Below are 10,178 nucleotides of genomic sequence, written 5' to 3' on the forward strand. Positions count from 1 at the left end.
ATGCTTAATATGAGGTAAAGATAAGGGTTAGGAAAGCAACACACGTAGCCGGACCAAGGTGCGGAGTGAGATTTTCTAGATGCCGGACCAAGGATTTAGAAATACATAACTTATCACTTTGCATGCAAGATACTAGGAAATAATTGTTATAGTTAGAATTATCAAGTTATGAACCTGTGGGGAACACGTAAACCCTAGTTACTTTGATTAATTGATTAAAATCCAACTTTCAAAACTGTTAAGTGTCTCTTTCAATTTCGTTAGTTATTTTTACTCATTAGGAAATACAAACCCCCCTTTTTATGTTTTTACTTTCTAAGGAAGTCATCAACCGAACAATAGTAATAACAGGTTGAAGTTAAGTCTAGACTATTTTCCTCGTGGGAACGATCCCAACCTCACTAGTTGGGTTCTTTACTTGACACGACCGCTTTACTTCTTATTTGAGAAGTAAGTTTGAGCGTATCAGTAACAAAAGATAATGTATCACCCGGGTCAAGTAAAGCATATACATCAATAGAGAAGACTTGTAACATACTTGTCACCACATGGGGAGAACTCTCTTGTTCACCCCTAGAGCGAAGTGCATAAAAGCGATTATTCTTTGGAGGATCCACATTAGAACCACTAGCTTGAGATCACCCACATACCTTTATCTTGACCTTTCACATATGGGAAATGCCTAACCTTATAGCCATTCTTGCCACACCCAAAGCATTGTCCGTCCCATCAAGGAAATCACCATAATGCTTCTTGCCACACTTTCCACAAGTTGGCTTCTTGTTCAGTGAATTGGTACCTCTTCCCTTTTGAGACTTAGGGTTAGAAACCCTATCATCACGAGTCTTGGGAAATTTGGTAGGAAATTGATTAGAAAACTTCTTCTTGAACCTAGGCTTGTCTTGGATGTCAAGCCTACCCTTTGAAGAACCACCATTATAAGACTTTGCCCTCTTGGCATCCTTACTCTTTCTCTTAACCCTTGTCTCTTCCACTTGTTGAGCATGAACCATGAGACGAGAAATGTCCATATTATCATGTAGCATAGCCGAATGACATTCTTCCTTAAAGTCATCCGACACCCCGGTCACAAAGTGGCTCATTTCATCCCTAGGATCGAAAACCAAAGAAGGAGCATACTTTGACAATTTAGTGAATTTGAAGGAGTAGTCAAGTACACTCATAGCTCCTTGACGAAGGTTGATGAATTCCTCCATTTGGCTTCCCTCTTCTCCCTAGGAAAGAACCTATCAAGAAAAGCCTTCTTGAAAATCTCACATGTCATCGGTCCACCTCTTGAAGGCCTATTGTCTCTCCATTGGACGTACCAAGTTTGGGCCACATCTTTGAGTTTGTAAGTGGCTAGCTCGGCTTTCTCACTAGTAGTCAACCCCATAGCATACAAAATCTTGTAGGTTTCATCAATGAACTCTTGGGGGTCTTCCTCCACTTTGGACCCATAGAGGGTAGGGGGATTCATCCTTGTGAAATCCTTCAAACGAGAGACCATGGTTCCCACATGTTGGTTTCCTCGGGGTACAACCTCTCGGTTAGCTTGGGCTGTCATGGCTAGTGCTTAAGTAGTGACGTCTTGTGCTTGAGTGGTAATTACTTGGGCTATTTGGAGAAAGGCTGCCCTTATGTCCCCATCCATCAAAGGATAAGGATTGACCGGATCTTGGTCATCATTAGTAACTTCTTCAAGAGGAGGGACTGATTGCCTCGGGGAGGAACTCCCGCATTGGAAATATCTTCATTATGTCCTCGAGCGGTTGTTATTAGGGTATTCATTGCCTATAATCACAATAAAAGGATTAGATGCTAAGAGCACATAGAGTCAAGACTCTCGAGCCACGATATTGGATTTGCAAGAAAAGGAAAATTTCTTAAGCATCTTATAATTTCCTATTCATACGTGTGGCGCGCTTCACCATTATGAATAAGAATCTACATAGGCATGGTTAAGTGAAACATCGACTCTAAAGATATTTAATCTCGTGCTCTGATACAAAGTTTTTCACATTCGGGGAACACCCCTTAGACGTAACCAGTGTCGTCGTCCTCATCGAGGACTAAGACTAGCCTCTTAGAATTCATCATAACATTCATAGGTTAAAAATGCAGAAAATTTAAAACTTTTCTTCTATCTATAATGAGGTTTACATAGACCTCCTCACATATACACAATATATATAGTCATATTGAGTATACATAGAACCTTCGTATAAGAAGATTACATAGTCTTCTACTTTTATTGCGCATACACACATATATAAGATATAACATAGTCTTAAAATTGGATATCTCATCTCATATCCGTCTAAACAAGAGTATAACAATTGGGCACAGCCTATACATCAATACAATAATATCCACATATAGGCTATACATTCTTTAGTACTCAAATGAAAGGAAATGAACAAATGTCTTTATGATTAATCAACATCCAATACTAGAAAGTGGCATTGCCCTAGAATTAGTGAGGATCTATCCAACTTGGAGAATGAGTATCCAAGTCATCCTTCAAAAGTCATCACAAGCCTTCAATGACCGGAACCTAAGATGTTGGGGAAAAAGAGAGAAAATGGGGTTAGCACATCACTAGTACTAAGTATAAGACCATATGCACACACAACATATGATCATGCTAAAAAATCACATTTCATTAAAGTATACAATTTACTTTGAAAAGCCTTATGCAAGTTCAAGAACCCATACTAATCAATAAGACATATTCATTAAGTCAAGATCATGTATATCACAAGACCAACAATACAAAGTCTAGTCAAGTGAACATGCATATCAACATAATTGAGCACAACTCTATCATCAAGTTATAATATTTAACAAGGCATGTACAAGAGTTCATAACATCATAACCAAAGCAAGACTATTACTCATGAACCCTCATTAAGTCCACTAGTGGAATGACTAAGCAAAGCCCCATACCTTACTCAATCAAGTAAACCTAACAAGAAACATAACAAATGTCCAACTTCACATAGCATATCATAAAGAGTACATAACATCATACTTTAGCAATAGAGACCAAACATATGTTCATAAGTAAAACCAACATCCTGTAGTGTCATCAACATGTAAGATCATCATATACATATCACTTACATTTATAAGCATATATACATACATATAAACATCATTCTAAGACTTCCTTCGAGGCTAACTAGCGCAATGTATAGGTAGAGTCCAATACCCTACCTAGACTGATCCAAACCTTTAGGTCATCCTAGTTAGATTTCATTCCCTTTTTTCATTTTACCTTTTGGGAACATCTTTCCTTAACTGACATAGACTACATGAGCTAATGTGTAATCCGGTGTCATGGAACCCTACACCGAAAGAAGGCAGACTACTTGCCAAGGTAGTACCAAAACATGAACATAGCTTCCATTGTGGATCCACTAGCTAGTATTCCTATGGGGGCAACATAGTTCAAGAACTAGGATATGTAGTTGGGACCCTATTTATGCTACATGCATTATAGTCTCCAATCTCGTGAGTACATTAGTGATCCTAGCTTTCCTAGGTGGGAAGGGACACTCCACACTCTAGTTCACTCGGTGCTATGCTAGGGTCCCTTTTGAAATGTCTTTAATGCCTTTATTAACCGTCATAGATTAATGTATGTCATAGGGTCTATCCCTTATATAATCATCATCATAGCTCAATAAGAATTGAATGAGTATTGCCCTTTCATTACAATTCATACATGTGAGGTAAGCACATCTACATATCATATCATAATAAGGCATATTGCTAAGTTATAACTATCCTTATAACATTTACATATTAGCCAACAAATCACAAACCGTAGTTGAAGACATTTCAATTCAACATCATACCAATTCTATCAATCTTTATATAAGGTATACTTCAATACCACATCACCACTTAATCACAAGTAATGACAATTGACTTACCCAATCTCCTTCACAATACCATCATCAAGGTCTTACCATCAACCCTCCAAGTTAACCCAACAATGGGTGTAATATCATCACACAATAGTAACCAACATAATAATGAAGTCAATGGAATCACTACACAACCATTCATCACTAGTTCATAGCCTAGAATTAGAGACTTAGATAAATTATTCAAGAACTAGTAAAATTGGATTACAATATATCACAATTTAATCATAATTGGCATAATAACAACATAGAATATCAATTCACACATTAACCAAGCCAATTGGATCAATACTATACAATTCGATTCAAGATCACAACCTAGGGTTAAGGGAAAAGGTCATCTTCCACAAGCTAGGTCAATTCATCAAGAATTAGTATAATGTAACCATAATACATGTTAATATAATCATAATAACTAAAAGTAATCATAAACAAAGCAATTCACAATATCAATTTCGTATTGGAAGTAAACCCACTTGAATTTCATATTTTTGAAATCATCTTGAAGGAATCCTTTGGGGAAAGAGATCCCAAAGGTGAAAGGAATCCCATACCTTACTAATTGATGAAATTTGATGGAGAAACTTAATCCGTTTCAGCCCTAGAACTCTTTTTTGCTAAGTCTTCCATGGGGTTTCTTTAGGAGAGAGAAAGAAGAGAGAAGGAAGAGCAATTGGGTTTTGGGAATAATGGGAGTTGTATTTAGTCTAATTAGGTTTGGGGTCTTTATAGGAGTAATTAGCTAACTTAATTAGTCCTCCTTTTACCCCTAACTAATTAACTAACCCCTTAATTAATTCTAATTTAACTAACCAAAACGTGCAAGCAAAACAATGTCATGACAAATGAAACCTCGGCCAACGGGCCATTTGTCAATAAACGGACATTGTTCATGGACGTCTTGTGCAGTCGTCGTTCTGGTCAGAGAGTTTTCCAAAAGGGACCTTTGTACAAAATGTCTAAATTTCCATCGATTGGACCACGCCTCGTTGATGGGCCACATTGGTGAACACTGTCCCATGACAGCTTTTAGCCACATTTGCAACGGTCCTCCTCAAAGGCCCTTGGTTGGTCCTTGGGGATTCGTACCCAGACGTTTATACCATAAACCAACTCTAATTCATGTTAGACACCTCACCACCAAATTTCATCATTTTTTGACTCTTAAACTTAGTCAAATAGGCTAAGGCACACTAACACCCTTTGAACTATTTTGAGACGTCATGGACGTCCTTTGACGTTTTGATTCTAAAACTTGCTAAATGACCTATATACATTATAATTGACTTACAAACAGTGTTACAACTCTTATACTCTCATGTTAGACTCTATATTAGGCTTTATACTTTCGGAGTATTACACCAATGGTCTTATGTGTGTTGGTAAAGAATTGGGAGGTTTGGGGGATTTGGAGATGAAAAAAATGAGTTGAAAAATTCATCAGATGCACCAACGCTAGGTCAGGCGCGTCACAAATGCAGTGCGCCAAAAACTAGCCTCTAACACTGAGGCCTCACGTGGCACGCCACAAGTGCGCCAAAATCAAGCCTCAATCACTTGAGACTGGCGCGGCGAACCTCGAATGCGCTGGAGTCGGGTTTTTAACCCAGTTTTCGTAGTTTAGTCTAGTTAAGTCCTTCTAAGGTATGTTAATACTCTCCAGTGATTCTAATTACATTAAATGATTTCTAAACACCTAGGATTCACCAAAAACACAAATCATAACCTTGAATTCATAATTAATTCAAGGAAAGCTAAGATCAAAGTCAAGAAAGTTAAGAGTCAAGTCTAAAATTAAGAAGCTAGTCCAAAGCAAAGTTCTTAAAGGTTTTCAAGAGTCATTATTAAACGTTTTACCGCTCAAGTTCCAAGTTATAGTTAAGAGTAAAAGTTGAAGTCTTTCTTCCAAGAAATATAAGGGAACTAAGTATTCCCTAAGAGTTGATTTAAGGCTCAAGTTTCAAGCTAAGTAAAGAGTAAAGAGTTGTGTTCATTTATCAAAAGTGATAAGGAAACTAAGTATTCCTTAAAAGTTTATAAATGTTTTTACATTTAAGTTAAGAGGAAAGTAAGGTTTCCCAAAAAAGTTTTTAACAAGAAAAGGGAACATTGATTCCAAGAGAGCTTTTAAAAGCTAAGTGTTGAGAAATTATCTCAACCAAAATAAAGGAAGTTATTTTAAAAAGCATGAGACAAATACATTTTGGGAGTAGTATTGAGCACCGATGTGGGGATGAGAGTTCATATTAAATCAAGTCTTGATGAAAACCATGTAGCCATTATTGATATTAAAGGGTCACACTTTTTAGATGATCACGTAAATTAAGCTAGTGGATCCACTAAGTTAAATAAATCTATGTGACAACAAAGTATAGGATAGCTCTAGTAGCGTGAAAAAGACATTGTATCACCACTTAGGCTCATAATGGTGGTTGTCGGTTAGAGAATCTCTCACAGAAACTATATTACTTCATATACAAATAAAGTTGAGTTTGTTATTGCATTTTCTTTAACAAACTAAGTGTTTTCATTGTTTTTACAAGCTTTTATATACATATATTGCATATGTCTACCTGCTTTATATTAAGTTATGTTACTCATGAGTTTAAAAGAGCCTAGGTAAGTGTTGATTCTTACTCTTTTCAAGCTTAAGTTTTGTTAGAATTCCAACTCGCATACTCGTATTTAATGTAGTGATGCTAGTTGGCCAGCATCGTATCATGAAGAAGACGCAGGTAACAAGGATTAGCATCATCCAGCGCTTCGTTGATCCAGTAGAGCACTCAGAGTCAGTTGTGAGCCTCTTTGCATTCTGGAGGACACATATTTTACTCTTTTCAGTTTTCCTTTATAGGATGTTGTGGGGTTCGTCCCAACATCCATCTTAGTATTATAGAGGATTCGTAGACAAATAGACTGTCAGATAGTTTAGTTTTGAGTCTTTCTTTATTTGCATTTCAGATATTCTATTGTGAGATTTAAGTGTCATTTTGGCTATTTAAGTTATTTTTTTGAGAATGTTTTTTGTTTTATATTGAGTTAAGTCTTCCGATTAGTTAAGTAATCCAGTCCAAGGATTTGCTCAAGGCCAACACAGTCATTGGGTGTCGGCCACGTCTAGGGTGTAGACTCGGGGCATTACAAACTTGGTATCAGAGCATAGAGTTCAAGAGTCCTATGAAGTCTATGAAGTCGTGTCTGTAGATTCCTACTTATCAGTGTGAAGCGTTCCCTATCTATAATTAGGACGCTGCACTATTTAGGAATTCCTCACTTGTTTCAACTTCCTTTTCGTGCGTTAGAGTTTATCTTAATTTGTGCTTGCTCGTATTTTAGATAACCATGCCTTTACGAAGAGTATCAGGAGTTTATCCAGCTAGGAAAAATGTCGAGGAGCCAGAGGTACCTAATTCACTAAATGTGCAATCTCGAGGAGAAGTCACAAATGCTGAATTCTTTGAGGCTATCCGGATGTTGATCCAAGTTGTTCCAAGTAAAGCTGGACAATAGAGAGGATCTCCACAAGAAGAGGATGACACCTCGAGGATTCGGGAATTCTTGAGAATGAATCCTCCCAGTTTCACCGATTTGAGCACTACTGAGGATCCGAAAAATTTCATTGAGGAGATAAAGAAGGTTTTTGATGTGATGCATGTCATTGATGTTGAAAGAGTTGAGCTAGATGCATACCAACTTAAGAATGTGGCTACGAATTTGTTCGAACAGTGGAAGGAGGGCAGAGATAAGGACGCACCACATCCAAATTTGTCTTGTTTCGAAGAGGCTTTTTTGAGGCATTTCTTTCCCCAAGAATTGAAAGAAGCTAAGGTACGGGAGTTCCTTACACTGAAACATGACTCTTTGAGTGTATATGAATATGGTTGAAGTTCACCTAGATGTCCGCTATAATTCTGAAATGGTTAAGGACATGAGGACCAAAATGAGCTTGCTTGTCGCTGTCTTGGGTCGTGCGTTAAGCAAAGAAGGCAGAGTTGTGATGCTGATTGGCGACATGGACATATCCAGGTTGATGGTCTATGTGCAGCAGGTTGAAGAGGAGAATATGAGGAACATATAAAAGTATAGGAGCAAGAAAGCTAAGATTAGGAATGAGTCTGGGCAGTAAAAAGGTGGCTCGAATCAACCACAATTTTAGAAACAAAAGGGGTTTGCACCATCATCTTCTAGTGCTCCTGCACCCATAAACAAAGGTCAGCATCATGGCCAGAATTCGTAGAACTTCAGAGCTAGACCAGCACAGTCTCAAGGAAGTGTGACACAGGGAGGTAGTTGGGCTCTTGCATATTCTAAGTGTGGTAGAATCCACCAAGGTTAATGTCGTGATGTCCACAGGTTGCTTCAATTGTAGTTAAGAGGGTCAGTTTATGAGAGAGTGCCCTAAGAAAAGATAAGGTAGTGGAAATCCGGGCAACAAATCTCAATCTTCATCAGTTGCTCCTCCAAAAAGGTCCACACCTGGAGGAGCCACTTCTGGTACTGACGAAGGGGAAAACTGCCTCTATGCAATCACTAGCCACCAAGATTAAGCGAACTCGCCATATATTGTCACTGGTTTGATCAAAGTCCTTACTTTTGATGTTTATGCTTTGCTAGACCCAGGAGCAACTTTATCTTTTGTAACTCATTATGTTGCAAATAAGTTTGAAATTCTTTCTGAGAAACTTTGTGAAGCTTTTTGTGTTTCTACACCTGTTAGGGTGTCTATACTAGCGAAAAGAGTCTATCGTGATTAACCTATTTCCATCAATCACAAGAACACCATGGCTGACCTAGTGGAGTTAGACATGGTAGATTCTGATGTCATTTAAGGTATGGATTGGCTTCATGCCTGTTATGCATCAATAGATTGTAGGACTCGAGTTATCAAGTTTCAGATTCCTAATGAGCCATTCATAGAGTGGAGTAGTAGTTCAACAATGCCTAAGGGTCATTTCATTTCGTACCTTAAGGCGAGAAAGTTTGTTTTAAAGGGATGTACCTATCACTTAGTCTGAGTTAATGACTCAAGTGCTGAGGTACCTTCCCTTCAGTTAGTTCCTATGGTAAAAGAGTTTCCAAAAGTCTTTCCTGGTGATCTACCTGGAGTCCCTCCTGAGAGAGAAATAAACTTAGGCATAGAAATAATTCCAAATGCTCGTCCTATCTCTATTACGTCATATCAAATGGAACCAGCAGAGTTAAAAGAGTTGAAAGAGCAATTGAAAGATCTGTTAGATGAAGGTTTCATCCGACCAAGTTTCCCTTGGGGCATTTCAGTCTTGCTTGTAAGAAAGAAAGAGGGTTCCCTTAGGATGTGTATAGACTACCGCCAATTGAATAAGGTTACCATCAAGAATAAGTATCCTCTTCCAAGGATAAATGATCTATTTAATCAACTTCAGGGTGCCATCTGCTTTAGAAAATAGACCTCAGGTTTGGCTACCATCAGTTGAAAGTTAGAGAATGTGACATTCCAAAGACAACTTTTAGAACCAAATATGGGCATTATGAATTTTGGTCATGTCTTTTGAGTTGACCAATGCACCAACAACATTCATGGATCTTATGAATAGAGTCTTCAAACCTAATTTAGATATGTTTGTTATCGTCTTCATTAATGACATACTAATCTATTCAATGAATGAAGAAGATCATGTTGGTAATCTCAGGATAGTCCTTCAGACTTTCAAATCTAAGGAGTTGTATGCCAAGTTCTTCAAGTGTGACTTTTGTCTTAAGTTTGTGGGATTCTCGGGCCACATAGTTTCCGGTGATGGGATTAGAGTTGATACTCAAAAGATGGAAGCAGTGCAGAGTTTCCTAGACCCACATCTCCAACTGATATTAAGAGTTTCTTGGGTTTGACTGGCTACTATAGAATGTTTATTGAGGGGTTTTCGTCTATATCATCTCCCTTGAATAAGTTGACTCAAAAGACAATTAAATTTCAATGGTTTGAATCTTATGAGAAAAGTTTTCAGAGTTGAAGAAGAGGTTGAATACTGCCTAGTGTTGACCTTACCAGAAGGTACTCAAGGTTTCGTGGTGTATTGTAATGTATGTAGAGTTGGGTTGGGCTATGTATTAATGCAGAATGACAAAGTTATAGATTATGCATCTAGACAACTGAAAGTTCATAGAAGAATTATCCAACTCATGACCTAGAATTGGTTGTGGTAATTTTTGCTTTGAAGATATGGAGACACTACTTTTATGGTGTTCATGTCGACATATTCACTAATC

Source organism: Solanum pennellii, chromosome 1 (genome assembly GCF_001406875.1).
Source record: "Solanum pennellii chromosome 1, SPENNV200".
NCBI lineage: Eukaryota > Viridiplantae > Streptophyta > Magnoliopsida > Solanales > Solanaceae > Solanum > Solanum pennellii.